At 36.0% G+C, this 23,368-nt stretch overlaps 1 pseudogene; it reads right to left on the bottom strand.

The window, feature by feature from the left end:
* LOC102150594 (oocyte-expressed protein homolog pseudogene) overlaps positions 1-23,368 on the bottom strand; it is a 56,344-nt pseudogene that overhangs the window by 945 nt on the left and 32,031 nt on the right.

Raw genomic sequence — 23,368 nt, 5'->3', positions numbered from 1 at the left:
ACATTATTATACAGAGTATTTCCATCATGTGAAAAGTTCCCTTGTGCCCCACCCTAGGCGAGCCCTAACCCCAAGCCCCAGCCCCAGGTAACCAGTGATCTGCTGTCACTGCAGATTAAATTTATATTTTGTAGCATCTCATAAAAACAGAACCCTACATTATATATACTTGCATCTCATTTTCTTTTTGTTCAGCATAAGGATTTTGAGATATTGTATCAGAAGTTCATTCTTCATAAGTATTGGATAGTATTCACTTTTTTGTACATGTAATAATTGTTTGTCTATTTACCTGTCCGTAGATATTTGGGCTGTTTCCAGTTTGGGGCTATTATGAATATGTCTCCTATGGACATTTGTGTACAAGTCTGTGTGGATTTATGTTTTCTTTTCACTTGGGTAAATACTGAAGAGTAGAATTACTGGGTTATGCTGTAAGTGTATGTCTAACTTTATAAGAAACAGCCTAATTGTTTTCCAAAGCGGATCTACAGTTTTACATTCTTATCAGCAGTGTATGAGAATTCCAGTTGCCCCACATCCTCACCAACACTTGGTGTTGTCAGTCTGTCTAATGTTAGCCATTCTAGATGCTGTGTACTGGTGTGTCATTGTGGTTTTAACTTGAATTTCCCTAATGACTAATGATGTTGAGTATATTTGCATGCACTTATTTGCAATTTACATATCTTCTTGGTGAAATGTCTGTTCAAATCCTTTGCTCATTTTTAAAAGTCAGGTTGTTTGTCTTCTTATTTTAGACTTTTAATAGTTTCTTGCATATTCTGGATACAAGAAGATAGCCTTTATCAAATATATGTTTTGCTAATATTGTTTCACAGTCGGTGGCTTGCCTTTTCATTGTTAACAGTGCCTTTTAGAGATAAAGATTTGTTTATTTCTTCTTCTTTTTTTTTTAAGGAGGGTTTCTTTTCTTTTCTTTTTTTTGCAGGGAAAGATTTGGCCTGAGCTAACATCTGTTGCCAATGTTCCTCTTTTTTTTTTTATTCCCCAAAGCTTCAGTACATAGTTGTATGTCCTAGTTGTAAGTCCTTCTAGTTCTTCTTTGTGAGCCAAAAAGCGAATTTGGGCTGCTGAAGTGGTGAGCACCAAACTTTAACCACTAGGCAATCAGGGCTGATGGAGAAAAATTTATTTTGGATGAAATTCAATAGACTAATTTTTTTTTTCCTGAGGAAGATTTGCCCTGAACTAACATCTGTTGCCAATCTTCCTCTTTTTGTATATGAGCTGCCATCATGGCATGACTACTGACAGGTGAGTGGTGTGGGCCGCCCTCCCCCCAGAAATGAGCTGGACCACCAAAGTGGAGCTTGCTGAACTTACCCACTGGGCCACCAGGGCTGGCCCTCAACTGATTAATTTTTTCATATAGTTTGAGCTTTTTGTATCTTAGGAAATCTTTATCTAAACTAAGATCATAAATGCTTTTCTTTTCTAGGAATTGAATTGTTTTATGTCCAACATTCAGGGATATGATCCATTTTGAAGCAACTTTTGTATATGGTGCAAGGTGTGAGTGAAAGATCATGCTTTTTTTGTGTGTATGGCTATCCAATTGTTCCAGCACCGTTCATTCATGAGTGTCCTTTTCCAATTCAATTATATTGGCCATTTTGCTAAAAATCAATTGATCATGTACACATGTGGGTTCAATTTTGGACTCATTCCATTCCATTAATCTTTATATCAATTCTTACTCCAATAATGTTGTTTTAAAATAAATCTTAAAATTAGTTCTCCAACTTTGTTTTTCTTTTTCAAAATTGTTTTAACTTTTCTAGGTACTTTACATTTCCATATATTCATTAGAGTCAACTTGTCAATTTCTAAAAGAAAACTCTGCTGAAATTTTTACTTGTATTCCATTGAATTTCTAGATTGATTTGGGGAGAATGGACATGTTAACAGTATTTGGACTTCTGTCTATGAACAAAATATATCACCATTTATCTAGGACTTCTTTAGTCTCTCTCAGTAATGTTTTATGGTTTTCAGTGTATACATCATTCATGTATTTTGTTAATTTTATCCCTAAGTATTTCATGTTTTGGGGGCTATTTAAATGATATTGTATTTTTAATTTTAATGTCCAATTCTTGTTAATATGTAAAATATAACTGACAAAATTTTTTTATTAAGACTTTATTTTTTAGAATAGTTGTAGACTTACAGAAAAACTGGGCAGATAGTTCAAAGAGATCCTATATATAACCCCACCCCTCCCCCAACAGTTTCCCCTGTTATTAACATCTTCTATTCATATGGTACATTTGTTACAATTAATGAATCAATATTGATACATTATTATTAACTAAAATCCACAGTTTATTTAGAGGTCCTTCGTTTTTACATATTCTTTTCTCTGTTCTGGGATCTATCCAGGTTACCACATTGCATTTACTTGTCGTGTCTCCTTAGGCTCCCTTTGGTGGTGACAGTTTCTCAGACTTCCCTTGAGTTTGATGACCTTGACAGTTTTGAGGAGTACTGGTTGAGTATATCATAGGATGTCCATCTATTAGAAAGTGTCTGATGGCTTTTGTCATGGTTAGACTGGGGTTATGGGTTTTAGAGAGGAAGATCACAGTGGTAAAGTGTCATTTTCATCACATCATATCGAGGGTACATACTGTGAACTTGATTTATGACTGTTCATGTTGACCTTGATCACCTGGCTGAAGCAGTGTTTATCATTTTTCTCCACTGTAAAATTACTCCTTTTTACCCCCTTTCTATACTGTACGCTTCAGAAGGCGGTCACTATGCACAGCACATACTTAAGGAGTGGGGAGATGTGGTTCCTCCACTTTAGGGTGGAGTCCCTGCATTATTTATTTGGAATGCCTCTGGGTGGGACATTTGTCCCTTTTTCCTCGCTTACTAATTTATTCAATCATTTATTTATGTCACTGTAGACACAAGGGTATTTATTTTAACCTTGAGGTGTAATCCAATACTACTTTATTTTATTGCTGAAATTGTTCCAACTTTGGCCCTTGGGAGCTCTTTTGGTTGGTTCCTGTGCCCCTTTCAGATACACCCATCAATTTTCTTGTTTTTTTTAATACTTCCTTACTTTCTGGTGCTACAAGATGTTCAAGGCTCATCTTGTACATTTCCTTTCCCGGTTCTAGAGTGAGCAATTTCACCAAGGAGCATGGGTTCTTGATCTGGGTGCTAAGTGTGCTTGATGCTACTGCCATGTTGTTTATTTTTGACCCTTACAGTTAATGTAGCAAAAAATATATGTGTATCCAAGTCTTGGCTATTGTGTATAATGCTGCAATGAACATAGGGGTGCAGGTATCTTTATGCCTTTGCGTTTTCAAGTTCTTTGGATAAATACCCGGCAGTGGGATAGCTGGATCATATGGTAGGTCTATTCTTAATTTTCTGAGGATACTCTATACTGCTTTCCACAGTGGCTGCACCAGTCTGCACTCCCACCAGCAGTGTACAAGGGTTCCCTTCTCTCCACATCCTCTCCAACACTTGTTGTTTCCTGTCTTGTTAATTATAGCCATTCTGACCGGAGTGAGGTGATATTTCGTTGCAGTTTTGATTTGCATTTCCCTGATAGCTAATGATGCTGAGCATCTTTTCTTATGCCTGTTGGCCATCCGTATATCTTCTTTGGAGAAATCTCTGTTCAGATCTTTTGTCCATTTTTTAATTGGGTTGTTGGGGTTTTTTTGTTGAGATGTATGAGTTCTTTGTATATTTTGGATATTAACCCCTTATCTGACATGTGGTTTGCAAACATCTTCTCCCAATTGTTAGGTTGTTTTTTCATTTTTTTGATGATTTCCTTTGCTGTGCAGAAGCTTTTTAGTTTGATGTAGTCCCATTTGTTCATTTTTTCTCGTTTCCATTGCCCAGTCAGACATGGTACTTGAAAATATGCTGCTAAGACTGATGTCAAAGAGTGTACTGCCTATGTTTTCTTCTAGAATTTTCATGGTTTCGGGTCTTACATTCAAGCAACCTAGGTGCCCATCAAAGGATGAATGGATAAAGAAGATGTGGTATATATACACAATGGAATACTACTCAGCCATAAGAAATGATGAAATCTGGTCATTTGTGACAACATGGATGGTCCTTGAGGGTATTATGCTGAGTGAGATTAGTCAAAGGGAGAAAGTCAAATGCCATATGATCTCACTCATAAGTAGAAGATAAAAACAACAACAAACAAACACATAGCAATGGAGATTGGATTGGTGGTTACCATAGGGGGATGGGGCAGGAGGAGGAAGGGCAAAAGGGGTGATTAGGCTCACATGTGTGGTGATGGACTATAATTAGTTTTTGGGTGGTGCACATGATGTAATCTACACAGAATTCCAAATATATTACGATGTACATCTGAAAGCTATATATTGTTATAACCCAATGTTACTGCAATTAAATATATGTATATATGAATATATTAACTTGTATGTATACACACATATGTAAATATTTCTATATGTAGAAGTCTGCATATTAAATTAAACACGAGTTCTTACTGATGTCTCCAACTCTCTAATCCATGAGCACATGGATCATTCTAGCCTCTTCCCCTTGCTTATCTGTAAATTCTCGCTCCATCTGCGAAAAACCCAGCTTTCACCATATTCTATCCATTTCATTCAGTTCCAGTGTATATGTATAGCAGTATCAGAATTGCTAACCATTCCTACGTGGGAAACAACTTTATCAACTAGGTTACATTTGTGTGCAGTTCCATGTGCCTTTAGTCTTACAGACTCCATTCATTTCCAAAGTTACTTAAGTCTGTGCCTTGTCCTCCAACGTGGTTTCATACAGTCAGATTTTCTTGTCACAATCTTTATTCTTTCCTGGGATCCCCTGACCTCCTAAATGATTTTTAAAAATTTATACACATTAAAGTTAACTCTTTGTGTTTTAGCATACTATAGGTTTTGACAAAGGTATAACATCATGTATCCATCATTACAGTGCCTACAGAATAATTTCACTACCTAAAAATCCCTGTACTTCAGATATTCATCCCTCCTGTTTCCCCTCTCCCTTAACAACTACTGATATTTTTACTGTCTCTATAGTTCTGGCTTTCCAGCATGTCATGTAATTGGAGTCATAAAGTATGTAGCCTTTTCAGACTAACTTCTTTCAATTAGCCACATACATTGAAGGTTCCTTCATGACTTATCTGTGGCTTGGTAGCTTATTTCTTCTTATTGCTGAATAATATTCCATTGTATGGATGTGCCACAGTTTGTTTATCCATTCACCCATTGAAGGATATTTTGTTGGTAACCATGAACAAAGCTGCTATAAATGTTTACATACAGGTTTTTGTATGGACATAAGTTTTCAGCTTATTTGGGTAAATAATTAGGAGCGTGATTGCTGGATTATATGGTAAGACTATGTTTAGCTTTGTAAGAAAATGCCAAAATGTCTTACAAAGTGGCTGTACTATTTTGCATTTTCATCAGCAATGAATGAGAATTTCTGTAGCTCCATATCCTTGCCTGCATTTGGCATTGTTAGTTTTTTGGATCTTGACCATTTTAATAGGTGTGTAATATTATCTTTTTTTAATTTGCAATTCCTTGATGACGTGATATTGAGCCTCTTTTAATATCTTTGTTTTCTGTATGTGTATGTTCTTTGGAGATCTGTCTGTGCATATCTTTTGCCCATTTTTTAATTGGGTTGTTTGTTTTCTTATTGTTTAGTTTTAAGAATTGTTTGTATATTTTGGAAACAAGTCTTTTATCAAATATGTGTTCTGTTAGTATTTTTTCCTGGTCTGTGACTAGTTTTTTGATTCTCTTAACAGTGTCTTTTGCAGAGCAGAAATTTTTAATCTTAATAAAGTGAAACTTTTTCTTTCAAGATATCATATTTTCTTTGATAAGTAAAAAGTTCTTGATCAAACCCAAGATCATCTAGATTTTCTCCTATGCTATCTTCTAGAAGGTTTGTAGTTTTGTGTTTTAAATTTAGATCTCTGATCCATTTTGAGTTAATTTTTGTTAAAAGTGTAAGATCTGTGTCTAGATTTCTTATTTTTCGTACAGACATTCAATTGTTCCATCATTGTTTGTTGAAAGACCTATCCTTTCTTCACTGAATTCACTTTGCTCCTTTGTCAAAGATCAGCTAACTATATGTGTGAGTGTCTTTCTGACTCTGCTGATCCATACCATGCTGTCCTGATTACTGTAGTTTTATAGTAAGTCTTGGAGTCTGGTAATGTTAGTCCTGCAAACTTTCATCTTCCTCTTCAGTATTGTGTTGACTATTGTGGGTCTTTTGGCTTTCTATATACACAATTTAGAAGCAATTTGTCAATATCCACAAAATAATTTGCTGAAATTTTGATTGAGATTTCATTGATTCTGTAGATCAAGTGAGGAAAAAACTAATATTTTGACAATACTGGGTCTTCCAATCCATAAACATGGGCCATATCACCATTTATTAAGATAATCTATAATTTCTTTCATCAGAGTTTTATAGTTTTCCCCATATAGATCCTTTACACATTTTGTTAGATTTATCCCTAATTTCTTCATATTTTGTTAAGTTTACACATACTTTAAATTAAACCAGGGCCTTGGACAAAGTAATTGACTAAATGTTGTATTCTTGTCAATGAATTAAGGAGGGCAAAGTTTGCATAAAGGAAAGAATTGACCTAATTCTTGACCTAATAATTGACCTAAGGGAGTGTCCTCAATTCCTAACTTGAGGGCATGATGTGTAGTAAGGGCTGAAGAGGTGGAGGCAAAGAAGGTAACTATATGGAAATTGATCCAATTGTGTCATTTTATGTCCAAAATTAACTTACAGCTAGCCTCATCAGTCAGCTAGCATCATATCATTTAAGGTCTTGATAAAATAGTGAGGACCTTATATGTCTGATTGAAATATACTTGGGATCTCATCATCAGCAGGAGTGATCATTTACAGAATGGAGTAGTTGTTCCCCATTCTCTGTAGATCATGTAATCTCCCTTTTACACCTCTTGAACACGTTTTGTTAAATATAACCTTTTAATCATCAAACTTCTAAGCTGCTTAGGAGTCATCATATACTTCATACACTGTCCTTTCTTTCTTTAGAGTTCCTAATATCTTCCTACTTCAGAGAAAACTTTCTGGGCCCATTAGAAGAGTAGAAAATTTCCTTTGACCTCATTCCTTCCACAGTTTTCTATTCAACCACCCCTTTGCAATAAACATATTTCCCTCTCCACGTACATAGACGCTTAATGAACGTTTATTTCGCTATCTGGGTGTTTGGCTGTCACTGTTGTTTACCACATATTATCAGATCTTAAAGAACAGATCCAGCAGAGAAATACACTGAAAGAGGCACTGAATAAACCCCTTAGATGCAATAATGATAGCCTATGGAGGAGCTAGGCCAATAGGCTTAATGCCAACAAAATGATGCCAATGTCAGCATAACATCAACTCCAACACAACACTATTGACATCAGCATTTTAGTATTAAAGTAATATCATCAGCATTAGTGGAGAATGGACCTAATATAGGCTGTTAGACCCCTTGCTGGCTCAGAGTCACTCATAATTTACCTTCTGGAAATCAGGACATGGGGCGCAATCTGTAAGTGGGAGATAAATGGGCACCTGAACGTTATTTGATGACATCATATTCTACACCATTTCTTGCTAATGGGTATTTTAAAATGTACTTATTATCACTTTAATACAATAATATGGGAAAACGTGTAATGGAAAGACTGGATTTCTTTTGTTATTTTAATCTACGTGTACTTTCTAGATTCGGAGACCTGAGAAGTTTTGGAATAAGGAATATAATTCCATGCATTGCTACCAGTAGGTTAACTCCTTTCCCACGTGCATATAGTGAGACGCCAGGGTTGTCCTGATTTCCAGACTTTACAAACTTTCTTTCCATGCAGCACGGGGACACTTGATCTTCACTTGCAATCTCAGCCTCCTCTCAAACTTTAGATCGAATCCTAAAAGTTTTCAGATTTCCAAGAAAATGGGATAGATACGGCGGTGCTGGGACTTAAGTAAGACCAGAGACGAAGCACCAACCCAGCTGTAGATATTACAACCTTGTTCTGTCAGCAAAGGGCATGTTCGTGGACAGCGTGGAGCTTTGGGGGAGGTCAATGCTCCATTAGGAGTGTCTCCCTCATGATTTTCATCCCTTAGGCTGCTGGATTTGAAAAGTAACTACCATTTTTCTCAAGACCTGGATTTTTATCTCTGTATCCAAGGTTGTTGCCTGAGAGGATTCCTCCAACAATCTATTTGTTCTGATCTAAGAATAGTTCCAGGTCATGGATGTTATCACCAAGCATCACTTGACTTTTCAAGGACAATGACATCCTTGTTTAAAACATCATTAAAAATATTTCGGTCCTGAACTACCATCTATTATTTTATCCCATAAACTAAATATCATATTTTATTGGCTCCACGTATCTGAATCATCTTCATTCCTTTTTTATTTATGATCTGCAGATATTTTAGAGAGCTTTATGTGTTTCTATCACTGTATTAGGCACTGGAGGTTTAATGATGAGCAAAAAAGACATAATCTTGGTGTTCCACTGTTAGTTAGGATATAGAAAGAGACAAAGGGCCTTCACTCTCATAATAACAAGAAGAAACTCACAGAGAGATGAAAACCAAGTGCAGTGGACGTAGGGAGCCTTGATAAACTGAATTCCAAAAGGAAATGGGACTTACACTGGTGGGCAGAAAACCATGGCAGCTTCTATACCAGGGGGACAGTTTCCTGGCCTGGGTGGGGTGAATGGAAGAAGCAGCCTGACACAGATAGAGAGACTCTGCAGGGATGAAGAAAAATCATCTGAGCTTTAGACAAAAAAGTGGGCCAGGTGAACAGATTGAAATCTGAAAGAGTCACAGATACAAAAACCAAATTACTTGGCCTGGGAATTTACCCCCCATCACAAATTTTGCTGAGAAAGTGGCAGTGAGTGAAGATCTAGAAAATGGAGGGAAATCGCAGACCTCTGCACCTTCTAGGGGTCTGAATTCTAGGGCCTTGCTTAAGTTGAATTAAAGGAAAAACAAAAGTATCTGCAACTAGAGCCCAACTTCATCCCAGCTAAAATATTGAAAAGATCAAAAAGTTAATTTTGACATGGGAGATTGGAAGTTGAGCAAACCATAGATCAACTCAATCTAATGAAAGCTAAAATCCTATCCCAGATCAACTTGATTCTAGTTATAGAGAAAGTAGTTTATAATCTCTGCAAAATAAGCAAAATAAAATAAAAGATATTACATCTCCATCTTCACTGTTCTATCTTCTAAAAATTACAAGGCATATGAAAAACCAGGAAAACGTGGCCCGTAATCACAAGCAAATACGGTCAACAGAAGAGCTGCAGATGACCCACTTCTGTGAATTAGCAGACAAGACCTGAACACAGCTATTATAAAAATGTTAAAGGGTTTACAGAAAAAGGGAGATGTCATGGTGAAGATATGGAATGAAAATTCTCAAAAAGAAATAAATGGAAATGCTAGAAGTGAAAAATAAAACAACTGAAATCAACATTTTATTAGATGGAATTTACATTAAGTTGGACAAGAGAGGAAAAAAGCATTGGCGAGTGAAGTTTAGGATAGATCAATAAAAAGTATCCAGTCGAAACAGAAAGAAAAAAATTGTAAACAAACATATGCAAGCAAATCATCAGCGATAATATAAACAGTCTATGAAGTCTCAGAAAGAGAGAAAAGAGAAAATGGGACAAAAAATTACTTGAAGAAATAGCGGCTGAAAATTTTCCAAATATGATGAAAGGTAATAATACTTAGATTCATTGACTCAACAAACCTCAAGCAAGATAAATATCAAGAAAATTATACTGAGACACATCATAACCAAATTATCGAGAAACTAAAATGAAGAGAAAAATTTCAAAGCAGCTGGAGAAGAAAGACAGATTATATAGAGGGCAGCAACCACATCAATGCTAGCTCGCTTTGCCTCAGAAGCAATGCAAGGCAGAAAACAGTGAAGTAGCATCTTCAGAGTGCTGAAAGAAAAAAATGCCAATCTGTGTCTGGTGAAAATACCTTCCAGAAATGAAAGCCAAAAACAAAGACACGTATTTCTGATAGATGAAAATGAAAATTCAACGCCAGTAGATCAGAACTATAAGAAATGCTTAATGAAGTCTTCAGGCTGAAGGGATATGTAACTAGAAAGAAATTTGGATCCTCTGAAAAAAATAAAGAATGCCAGAAATGGTAAATATGCCATTAAATATTTTAAAATATCTCTTTTATTTCTTATTTTTAAATTTCTTTAAACAATTAACGATTTAAGGCAATAGTAAAAACATATTGTGGTGTTCATAATATATGTAGAAATAAAAAGTCTTTACATTTAATATAATTTTTTGATAGAGTTGAGTTTAGGTCTACCATCTTGTTATTTGTTTCCTGCTTTTTATTATTCTTTTCTTTGGACTAATGACATATATTTTTAGTGTTTCATTTTATGTTTTCTAGCTATATTTCTAGCTATGCTCCTTTGTCTCTCCTCTGGGGATTAAAACATGTATTCTTAACCTCTCACAACTTAATTTAAATTAATGTTATACCACTTCCCATTATAATGTAAGAAGCTTAGAATAATACTGCTCCATTTACCTCATTTTGCTCTAGAAAAGGGCCAATTAAAAGGCAGACATTATCAGTCTGAACAAGAAGGTAAGAAGCAAATATAAGCTGTTTATAACGTGTTCACTTAATATAAAAACACAGATAAGTTAAAAGGATGGAAAAAGATGTACCACACCCACACTAATTAGAAGATAGCTGCATTAATATCATTCAAAACAGAAAAGGAGCATTAACGGAGATAAAGAAGGGCATTTCATAATAATAAAAGGTTTAATGTGTTAAGAAGAAATAAACATCTTAAATATATATACAGCTAATAACAGAGTTTCAAAATATGTGAAAAAATATTTGAAATAACTGGATGGAAAAATAGGTAAATATTTTTTCAGACATTGACAGAACAGACAAAAAATATCCATTAGGACACAAGACATGAACAATACTATCAACCAACTTGACCTAATGGACATTTATAGAACACTCTATCCAACAATAGCAGAATAATACACATTCTTTTACGTGCACATGGACCATATGCAGGAGTCTAAAAGATATTTCAACAAATTTAAAAAGACTTAAATACAGAGAGTGTATTTCTCTGATCACAATGAAATTAAATTAAAAATTAGTAAGAAATTTCTAAAATCCATAAATATTTAGAAATTAAAATATTCTTCTGAATAATTGAAAGTTAAAGAAGAAATTACAAGGAAAACTAGAAAATATTTCAAACTGAATGAAAATAAAAGCACAACATTTCAAAATTTGTGGGATACAGCTAAAATGCTATTTAGAGGGAAAAATAGTCTTAAAATGCTAATTATATAAAAGAAGGAAGGTCTTGAGTCAAATCATCCAATCTTTTACCTTAAGAAGGTAGACAAAGAAGAAAAAAGTGAAACCCAAATTAACTAGGTGGAAGAAGATACTAAAGAGTCCATCTCAATGAAATGGAAATCAGATGACAACTGAGAAAAATCAATAAAATTAGAAGTTAGTTCTTTAAAAATATTAATAAAATTGAAACAATCAAGATTGATCAAGAAAAAATCAAGAATACTCAAATTACCAATATTAATCTTTAATGAGGGGACAAATATTCTGTAAACATTGAAACAGTAATGAGGGAATATTATGAACAACTCATTCTCCAATTATTTTGATAACTTAGATGAGAACAAATTCCTTGAAATGCACAATTTTTCAAAATGGACGCAAGAAGAAATAGAAAATCTGAATAGCCTTATATCTGTTAAAGAAAATGAATCCATAATGAATTCATACCACACACACACACACGGGTACACACACAGAGCTTCACGCTTAGATGGTGTATTAGTTTGCTTGGACTATCATAACAAAATACCATAGACTGGGTGGCTTAAACAACAGAAATTTATTTCTCGCAATTCTGGAGGTTGGATGTCCAAGATCAAGGTGCCAGCATGGCTGGATTTAGGTGAACCTCTCTTCCTGGCTTGCAGATGGCTGCCTTCTCGTTGTGTCTTCGCATGGCCTTTCCTCTGTGTTCGTGTGCTTCTGGTGTCTCCCTCTCTTCTTTTAAAGATACCAGTCTTATTGGATTAGGGCCCCACCCTTATGACTTCATTTAACCTTAACTACCTTCTTAAAGGCCATATTTCCAAATACAGTCACATTGGAATTAGGCCTTCAACATATTAATTTGGGGTGTGGGGGGCACAATTAAGTCCATAAGAGATGGCTTAACTGGTGAATTCTGTCTAACATTTCAGGGGAAATAATGCCAATTTTGTGCAAATTCTTTCAGAAAACAGAAGAGAGGCGATCATTTCTCAGCTTACTTTATGAGGCAGCAGAACCTTGATAACCAAATTAGAAAAAGATGATTCAAGAAAAGAAAATATAGACTAATTTTCCTCATGAACACCAATACAAAATCCTTTAGAAAATATTAGAAAATCAAAATTTAGCAATATATAAAAAAGTTACTACATATTGACCAAGTAACTTTAATTCCAGAAATGCAAATTGTTGTATTTAAATATTGGCTAACCTTTTAAAACATCAATATAATTCACCACATTAATTAGATAAAGAAGAAAAATGAAATTATCATCTCAGTAAATATGAAAAAAGCATTTGGTAAAAGTCAACACTCATGATAAAAATTCTCAGCAACTAAGGATAGAAGGGAATTCTCTTAACTTGAAAAAGTCATCTAAAAAAACCCCTACGGCTAACATCATACATAAAGGTGAAATATTGAATGCTTTCTTCCTTAGATCAGTCACAAGGCAAGGATTTCACTTTCCTCACTTCCATTCAGGTCTTAGCGCATTGAGAAGGAACAAAAGCATAAAGATCAGGAAAAAAGAAGTAAAACTTTCTTTATCCTAAGATGTTATGACTGTGTGAATGAAAACTACTAAAGAATCTCCAAAAATACTAAATAATTTAGTAAGTTTACAGGATATGTGTTCATGCAAAATCAATTGTATCTTTATATAATAACCCACATTTTGAAAATGAAATTAAAAACAGCACCATTTACAGTATCATCAAAAAACATAAAATATTAAGGAATAAATTTAATAGGAGATGCACAAGACTACTATAAGAAGAATTACAAAAGTTTGCTGAGAGAATTTTAAAAGTCCTAACTAAATAGAAATATCATGTTCACAGATTAAAAGACTAATCATTGTTAAGATGTCAGTTTTTCACAGTTTGAGCTATAGACTCAACCCAATTTCAGTTAAAACCCCAACAGGTCTTTTTGAAAAATTTGGCAAGTCATACCTGGAACTTGAAAGTACAAAAGATCCAAAATGATCTTGAAAGAAAAAGAACAAATTTGGAAAATTTATAGTGTCTAATTTCAAGATTTACTCTAAAGTTAAGTAATTTATCTTTTAATTTAACTAAAGTTAAAGTAAACGTAGGATGATAATGGTGTCAGGATAGACAAATATATTAACTGACTGGAATAGAGATTCCAAAAATAGTTCTACACTTGTATGGCTAATTAATTTTCCACAAAGGCATTAAAGAAATTTAATGAAAAAAAGAAAATCGTTTTAATAAGTGGTGCTGGAAAATCTGGAAAGTTGGTGGAAAAAATAAATCATGACCTCACACCATACACAAGCTTAATTTGGAATTGATCATAGACTTTAAGCAAAAAGTTAAAACTATAAAACTTCTAGAAGAATACAGAGAATATCTTTGTGACCTTGGATTAGACAAAGATGTCTTAGTACACAAAAGACACTAACATAAAAGAAAATAAAAGATATATTAGACTTCATTGGAATTAAAATCATTTACTTGTGACATACAAAATCTATGTGATACAGCAAAAGCAGTACTAAGAGGGAAGTGTATAGCGAAACAGACCTACCTTAAAAATCAAGAAGAATCTCAAATAAACAATCTAACATTACACCTAAAGGAACTAGAAAAAGAACAATAAACGAAGCTCAAAATTAGTAGAAGGAAGGAAATGATAAAGGTCAGAGCAGAAATAAATGAGAGACCAAAAAGACAATAGAAAAGATCAATGAAACCAAGAACTGGTTCTTTGAAAAAGATAAACATAATTGACAAGCTTTTAGCTAGACTCACTGAGAAAAAAAGAAGGCTCAAATAAATAAAATCAGGAACAAAAGAGGATAAATTACAAGGGATACCACAGAAATACAAACGATTGGAAGAGAATAGTATTAAAAGCTATACACCAACAAATTGGATAACCTAGAAGAAATAGATAAATTCTTAGAATTATGCAAGCTTCCAAACTGAGTGAAGGAAAAATAGAGAATATGAATAGATTGATCACTAGCAAAGAAACCAAAAGAGTAATCACAAACCTCTAAAAAATGAAAGTTCAGGACCAAATGGCTTTCCTGGTGAATTCTACCAAACATTCAAAGAAGAATTAATATCTATCTGTCTCAAAATTTCCAAAAAATTGAAGAGAAAGGGAACTTCCTAACTCATTTTACAAGACCAACATTATCTTGATGCCAAAACCAGACAAGGACAACATGAAAAAGAAAAATTGCAGGCCAATATTGCAGATGAACATAGATGTAAAAATCCTCAACAAAATATTGGCAAATCAAATACAACAATACATTAAAAGGATCATACACCACTCAAGTGGGATTTATTTCAGGGATGCAAGGATGGTTCAATATCCATAAATCAATCAATGTGATACATCATATTAACAAAATGAAGAATAAGAATTGCACAATCATCTCAATATACACAGGGAAAGCATTTGACAAGATTAAGCATCCATTTATTATAAAAACTCTGAATAAAACGGATAAGGAGGAAAGTACCTCAACATAATAAAGGCCATATATGTCAAACTCACAGCTAACATCATACTCAATGGTGAAAAAAATGAAAGCTATCCTTCTAAAAACAGGAGGAAGACAAGGATGATCACTTTTGCCACTCTTATTCAACATAGTGTTGGAAGTCCTAGCCAGAGAAATTAGGCAAGAAAAAGAAATAAAAGGGATCCAAATTGGAAAGGAAGAAGTAAAATTATCACTATTTTCAGAGAGCATGATTTTATATATATAGAAAAACCTGAAGAATTCCCAAAAAAACTGTTAGAAAAAATAAACAAATACAGTAAAGTCGCAGGGTACAAAATCAACACACAAAAATTAGTTGCAATTTTATACACTAACAAAGAAATAACAAAAAGAGAAATCAAGAATATAATGCCATTTACAATCACAACAAAAAGAATAAAATACCTAGGAATAACTTTAACCAAGGATGTGAGAGACCTGTACACTGAAAACTATAAAACATTGTTGAAAGAAATCAAAGACACAAAGAAATGGAAAGATATTTCCTGGTCATGGATTGGAAGAATTAACATAGTTAAAATGGCCATATCACCTAAAGCAATCTACAGATTCAATGCAATCCCAATGACAGTTTTCATGGAAGTAGAATAAAGAATCCTAAAATTTATGTGGAACAACAAAAGACCCTGAAAAGCTAAAGGAATCCTGAGAAAAAAGAGCAAAGTTGGAGGTCTCACACTCCCTTATTTCAAACTATTCTACAAAGTAATCAAAACAGCATGAGACTGGCAGAAAAACAGACACACAGATCAATGGAACAGAACTGAGAGCCCAGAAATAAACCCACAGATTTGTAGACGGCTAATTTTTAGCAAAGGAGCCAAGAACATACAACAGAGAAAAGAAAGTCTCTTCAACAAATGCTGTTTGGAAAATTAGACAGCCATTTGTAAAATAACAGAAGTAGACCATTATCTTACACCACACAAAAATTAACTCAAAATGGATTAGAGACTTGAATGTAAGATGTGAAACCACAACGCTCCTAGAAAAAACATAAGCAGTACACTCTTTGACATTGGTCTTAGCAGTATCTTTTTGAATACGTCTCCTCAGGCCAGGGAAAAAGAAAATATAAATAAATAAGTCTATACCAAACTAAAAAGCTTCTGCATGGCAAAAGAAACTATTAATAAAATGAAAAGACAATCCACCAATTAGGAGAATATATTTAAAAATCATATATTCAACAAGGGGTTAATATCCAAAATATATAAAGAGCTCATACAACTCAAAAACAAAAAGCCAAACAACGCACTTAAAAAACGAGCAGAGCATCTGAACAGACATATTTCCAAGGAAGATATACAGATGGCCAACAGGCACATGAAAAGATGTTCAACAACACTAACTTTTAGAAAAATGCAAATCAAAACCATAATGAGACATCACTTCAAAAACAAGAAATAACAAGTGTCGAAGAGGATGCAGAGAAAAGAGAACCCTGCTACACTGGGGGAATGTAAGCTGGTGCAGCCACTACGGAAAACAGTATGGAAATTCTTCAAAAAACTGAAAATAGAACTACCATATGATCCAGCTATTTCACTCCTGGTTAGTTATCCAAAGAACACAAAAATACTAATTCAAAAAAATATATGTACCCCTATGTTCATTGCAACATTATTCACAACAACCAAGACTTGGAAACAACCTAAGCACCCATTGATGTATGAATGAATAAGGAAGATGTGGTATACATATATACACACAACGGAATACTACTAGGCCATAAAAAAGGTGAAATCTTGCCATTTGCAACAACATGGATGTATCTTGAGGGTATTATGCTAGGTGAAATAAGTCAGATGGAGAAAGATAAATACTGTATGATTTCATTCATATGTGGAAGATTTCAAATAACAACAAACACGTAGATACAGAGAACAAGTTGGTGGTTACAGAGGGGAAGGAGGATGAAAGGAGTAAAGGAAAACATGTACAGTGATGGATGGTAACTAGACTTTTGGTGGCGAACACGTCGCAGTCAAAACACCATGTTTCGACTTCTACAGAAGTCAAAATATAATGATGTACAATTGAAACTTATACAATGTTATAAACCAACATTACCTCAATAAAAAAAAGAATCATTTACTTATCAAAAGATACTCTTAGAAAATAAATAGACACCTGGAAGAAAATATTTGCAATACGTATATCTGACATAGGACTTGTGTCTGGAAATTGTGAAGAACTTCTACAACTCAATAATAAGAAGAACAAGGAACTCCTATTCCCCAAATAAAGGGAAAATATTTGAATATGCACTTTACAAATGAACATATTTAAATGGCCAATAAGCACATCAAACTTTGCTTAAGATCACTAATCACAGGAAAGGGCAAATTAGAAGCACAATGAGAGACAATTTTACACCCACTAACCTAGGTCAAATTGAAAACTGACAAAAGCAAATACTGGCAAAAGGAACTTATACATTGCTAGTGAGAATGGACAATACTACAAACAGTTTGGAAACTATGTGACAGCTTCTTGTAAAGTTAAACATACCTCTACCTTAGAACGCAGCAAGTCCATTCCTAAGCATTTACCCATTAGAAATAAAAACTTATACCCACTAAAAGACTTGCATAAGTGTTTATAGAAGCTTTAGTCATAACAGTAAAAAACTGGAAACAGCTTAAATGTACATTAGCAGAAGAATGAATAAACAAATGGTGATAGATTCATAAAATGGATTCAGCAATAAAAAGAACAAACTACTGATACACACAATGTGAATGAATCTCACAGACATGTGCGAATGAAGAAAGCCAGACCAAGAGGAATACCATGTGATTCCATTTATATGAAGTTGAAGAACAGGCAAAGCTGATATGTGATGATAGAAATCAGAGTGGGGGTTGACACTGGGTTTGGAGGGTTGGTTAACAAGGCGTGTGGAGAACTGTCTGGGTGGTGGAAACACTCTGTATCCTGATGGAGGTGTTCCACGGGTGGCTACATTTTTAAAGCATCTCAAACTGTACACCTAGGAATCTGTGAGTTTTTTGTATGTTAATTACTCCTCAATGTAAAGAAGACTTAATCTCTATCCTCATGGACCTTTCATATTAGTGTGGAAGAAAGAATATCATCAAACAATTACATAAACACACGGTTAGAAATTATGATGAATATTAGGAAGGAGGAAGACAAGGTGTTAAGGGTTAAGGGGTGACTAATCTGAGGGATCAAGGAAGGTTTTTCAGAGGGAATCACATTTGAATGGAGAGCTGAAGGTTGAATAGATGGTAACCAGGACAGTGTGATAGGTGTGAGGCGGGAGTATCCAGGCAGAAGGGACCAATTAGCTGTGATGAGAGAGGAAGGCACACTATAAATTCAGAAAGAGAGTCATTTAACAGGACATTGAGGGGTAAAAGGTAGTAAGAAATGTGGCCATAAAGGCTAATTGTGCTTAGCACATTTAAGGTCATATAAAGGATATTGTTTTAGCCTAAGGACAATAGTAAACGACTCAAGGGTTTTACACAGGAAGCTTGAAGGATCAGTTTCATTTTAAAAAGTTCTCTTTTGTAACATGAAGAATGAATGTGAAGTGGCCATGAATGGATATGGGGAAATCAATTAGGAGGCTATTGCTGTAGCCCATGAGTCATTATGCCCACTTGGGCTGGGATAGTGAAGATAGTGATAGAGATATTCAGGGGGTCAATCTGGCAGAATTTCTTGTTGGATTAGATTGAAGATGATGGTGAGAAATTGTTCCACTCATAACTACTAGATAGTTAGATAGCCACTGAGACAGAATACATGTGAGGAACTAAGTTCTAGAGACAACACAGAAGTTGACTTTTGGACAGATACAAATTGATATGGTTTTGAGACATCTAAGTGGATATTGATTAAGCAGTTGGAATGCACAAAAATGGTCTCAGCTGAATAAATACTTGTCGTTAGTGCTGTGGAGTTGATCCTGACTCCTAGAGACCTTGTGTACAGCAGAGCAGAACCCTGCCTGGTCTTTTTGTACCATCCTCTCACCTTCCAGCACTGTACCAGAAAATGCTCTGCTGCTGTTTATAGGTTCTTCATGGCCAATTTTTTTGGAAATGGGTTGCCAGGTCCTTCTTCCTAGTCTGTCTTAGTCTGGAAGTTCTGCTGAAATCATCCACTATGGGTGAGCCTGCTGGCATTTGAAATCCCAGTGGTGTAGCATCACAGCAACACACAACACATTTCAGCATCACAGCAACACAAAGCCACCACAATACAACAACTGACAGATGGGTGGTGTGGTTCCCTGACTGGGAAATGAACTTGGGCTATGGTGGTGAGGGTCCTGAATCTTAACCGCTAGACCACCAGCTGGAAATATATTTACTGGAAATTTGGACGTTATCTACTTATGCTGATAAAGTCTCAGGCGTTGATGATGTCATCTAGGGAGAGATTAAAGATTGACAAGCACTTATGGCCAAGCCCGGAGAAATTCCCAACATTCAGAGACCAGTAGAAAGAGATGAGCTAGAGAAGGAGACTAAGAAAGAACAGCCAGATAAGTAGGACAAAACCCTTGTGATATCAAACCAATTAAACAAGGAAAATGTTTCAAGAATGAAAGGATGGCGACCAGAGTCTGATGCTATTGAGGGGCCCAGTAAGAGGAGAACTAGAAAATGCCTATTTGATGTGTTGGTAAACAGATAAGGTTAGGAGAGTCTGGCAACTAAAAAATTCCAGTGCAGTAGAGATTCTATCTACAGTTGTCCACAGAGGAGCTAAGGGGGCTCGGTCAACTCCTAGAAATTGTCCATAAAGTTTGTATGCAGGCACATGCCTTTTTCTGTGGAAAGGATTTATGGATTTCATTATATAGACTCCAAGAAGGTCAACTGCCTGCTTCCTCTTGCTTGGTGTGTGTGTGTGTGTGTGTGTGTGTGTGTGTGTGCACGCGTACAGGTGTGGGCATGTCTATGTGAGTTTTTAGGTCCTGTTTCTGCCAGATCTTTGCTGAAGAACATTGGTATTTAGTGTACCTTTCTCACATTAACAGGGCATGAACTGGTTTTATTTTTGTCCTCTGATGAGCAGCATGAAAGAATTATGACAACTTTTCAAGTAGAATCTTTGGCATTGGGGAAAGGATGTTGAATTTAAGCTCAGAAGAACTGAATTCTTAGTTGCTTCCCAGCTGTGAGATCCCTGGTAAGATGCTTAAACATTCTATACTTCAATTTCTTTGTCTGAAAAATAGGCAAAATAATATTAATCCAGAAGTGTTATTGGAAGGGTAGAATGAAATGTTGATTTAGAAAGTACTTCACAAATTATGAACTGCTATAAAATGATAATCATTCTTTATTATAGAGACATTATGTGAAGAGATGTGAAAAAGGGAGAGAATATTTTAATTAGTGTTGTGGTAGATACAAGATGGTAGACAAAAGTGGAAAGCACTTTCCTTACGTGTCAAGGAAAGTGGTTGGCAGAGCTTTCCATCCTGCTGCTGTTCACCACACTGACTCCAGTAGGAACAAACAAAACAAAACTCTTTCCATTTATGAGCTGGATGAGAGCACGTCATAAAAACTATAAAGTCAGGTCAAAAGTCTTCATTTATTTTTTGGTAAATAGAACAATCTAAACAGAATCAAATACATTCTATGCAAACAAAGTATAAGGTGAAATTTAATTTGGGAGCAAAAGAGATCTCATCAAGATGGCAGTGTAAGCAGACTCTGAACTCATCTCCTCCCATGAACACAACCAGGTTACAACTATTTTTGGAAAAATTACCTTGAATAGAAAACTGGAAACTGGATATAAAAGGAACCCCCACAACAAGGGACAGTCCTGACGAAGGCAGAAGAGGCAGAAATTCCTTCTGGAGAGAAAAAAAACCCACCTTCAGTAGCAGCAGAGTTTCTCAGCTGGCCAGGCAGGAGTCACCCTAAGGTATGCAGTCCTCCCTGGAGGAGTGAGGTCTGGAGTGGGGGCTGATACTGCTTTAAGCATCCTTCAGACTCAGCATAACTGAGACTAGAGTCTTACTACCTGGGTTTGCTAGCTATTAACTGCAGTAGGGGATACCCCCAGAAAAGCTATCAGATGAAAGCCAAAAAGACCCGGGGTTTAAAGGGCCCACACACAAACTCACCGGTCTCAGCAACCTAAAATCACCAGAGAGAAGGCTGACAGTCCTTTGGTGAAAAGAGACTCACCTGGTGGGCTCTGGGTGCATTTCAGTGAGAGGAGAGACCTCTCCAGAGACTGAGACATTGGTGGTGGACATTGTGATCTAGCGTAGGCATGACCCTGGTAGACACCATTGAAATTCTTCCACTGGCCTATTAGCCCAGGGGTCTGCCACACTAGCTAGAGTGCAGATTTAATCCAGTTCAGCCAAGGCAGGCAGCCTTCCCTAGGGCCTAGTCCCGCAGAACAGCAAGCCCTCAAGGCTACTTGTTGGTCTGCATTGACTTGGCACCTTGTTCCTCTACAGGCAGGCGAGTGTGTCCACCTCTGTTGGGCAGGGCCATGTGAGGACCAGGTGAACTGTGGGGGGTATTGATGGAGAGGTGGGGGCCTCTGCAGTGGGGTGTAGGGGTACACTCCAAGGGGTTGGGAAGTGTGCACGGACCAGGACTGTGTTGATGGTGTGTGTGGTCCTGTGGGGGAGTAGGCTTATCAGTGGTAGAAGACTTGTGCTTCACAAATAGCCATAAAAAGGATCAGTCCCACCTTCCAAAACCTGAAACAATTGAGTGATCCATGCCCAGGGCAAGCCCCTCTCAACTGTACTCCTAAGAGAACTGACAACAGCCTTGTAGGCCTGAGGCCTACAGCAACTGTGAGTCGCTGAGCCTAGCAACCAGCTACACTAGGTACCTACCCAATTAACAGGAAAACTGCAACAGGAGTGTGCTGTTAGACCTTGTAGCCAATGGTGCTGAGGCTACTCAAACTGGATTTACAAACAGCTAGCCAGGAAAGTAAAGACTAGACCCCAGGGTACCTGCATTAACAGCAACCCTGCCACAGCAGAAGGACACAGTAGCCCACAAAGGGGTCACTCCTGGATCATTTAGACTGCTGATGAGAGGGAAGCACACTACTGGGCCTCAAAAGCCATCTCTTACATAAGGCTACTTCTCCAAGATCAGGAGACATAACTGACTCAGCTAACAAATAGAAATAAGCACAGAGAAAGAGGCATAATCAGGAGATAATAGAATACATTCCAAGCAAGGGGACAGGACAAACCCCCAGAAAAAGGACTAAATGAAACAGAAATAAACGACCTACCAGACAAAGAGTTCAAACAAAAACTCATAAGGATGCTCACAGATATTGGGAGAAGACCGGATGAACACAGTGAGCTCATCAACAAAGAACTGGAAAATATAAAAATCAGAAATGAAGAATAGAATACTGGAAATGAAAAATTCACTAGAGGGACTCAATAGCAGAGTAGAGGATGTAGAAGAACAGATCAGCAAGCTAGACAAAAGACTAGAGGAAATCACCCAAACCGAACAGAAAAGAGAAAAAAGAATTAGAGTGAGAACAGTCTAAGGGAACTCTGGGACAATATCAAGCACACTAACATTCGTATTATAGGTGTCCCAGAAGGAGAAGAGAGAGATAAAGGGGCAGAAAATTTATTTGAAGAAATAATAGCTGAAAATTTTCCTAACATAAGGACGGAAACAGACATCCAAGTACAGGAAGCACAGAGAGCTCCAAACAAGGTAAGCCCAAACAGGCCCACACCAAGACACATTCATAATTACAATGTCCAAAATTAAAGATAAAGAGAGAATCCTAAAAGCAGCAAGAGAAAGGCAACAAGTGACATACAAAGGAAAGCCCATAAGGCTATCAGCAGACTTCTCAAATGAAACCTACAGGCGAGAAGAGAACAGCATGATGTATTTAAAGTGCTAAAAGGAAAAAACCTACAGCCAAGAATACTCTATCCATCAAGGTTATCATTCAGAATGGAAGGAGAGATAAAGAGCTTCCCAGACAAGCAAAAATTAAAGGAGTTTATCACCAAGAAACCAGTTCTACAAGAAATGCTGAAGGGACTCATTTAAGTGGGAAAATGATGACCACAAATAGGGATAAGAAAATTATCACCTGCTCCCCCCAAAACCAGGCAATAATATCACTGGTAAAGGTAAAAATATAGTAAAGGTAGCAGATCAATCACCTGTGAAGATAATATGAAGGTTAAAAGATAAAGGTAATAAAATTACTTATTTCAATGATAAAAGTGTAATGGATAGATACATAAAACAAGAGGTTAGATATTATTTCAAAAACATAAACTGTGGGAGGAGAGG

This window comes from Equus caballus, chromosome 3 (assembly GCF_041296265.1).
Source record: "Equus caballus isolate H_3958 breed thoroughbred chromosome 3, TB-T2T, whole genome shotgun sequence".
Lineage (NCBI taxonomy): Eukaryota > Metazoa > Chordata > Mammalia > Perissodactyla > Equidae > Equus > Equus caballus.
Note: the sequence above shows the minus strand (reverse complement) of the source record. Positions and strands in the feature narration are given on the sequence as shown.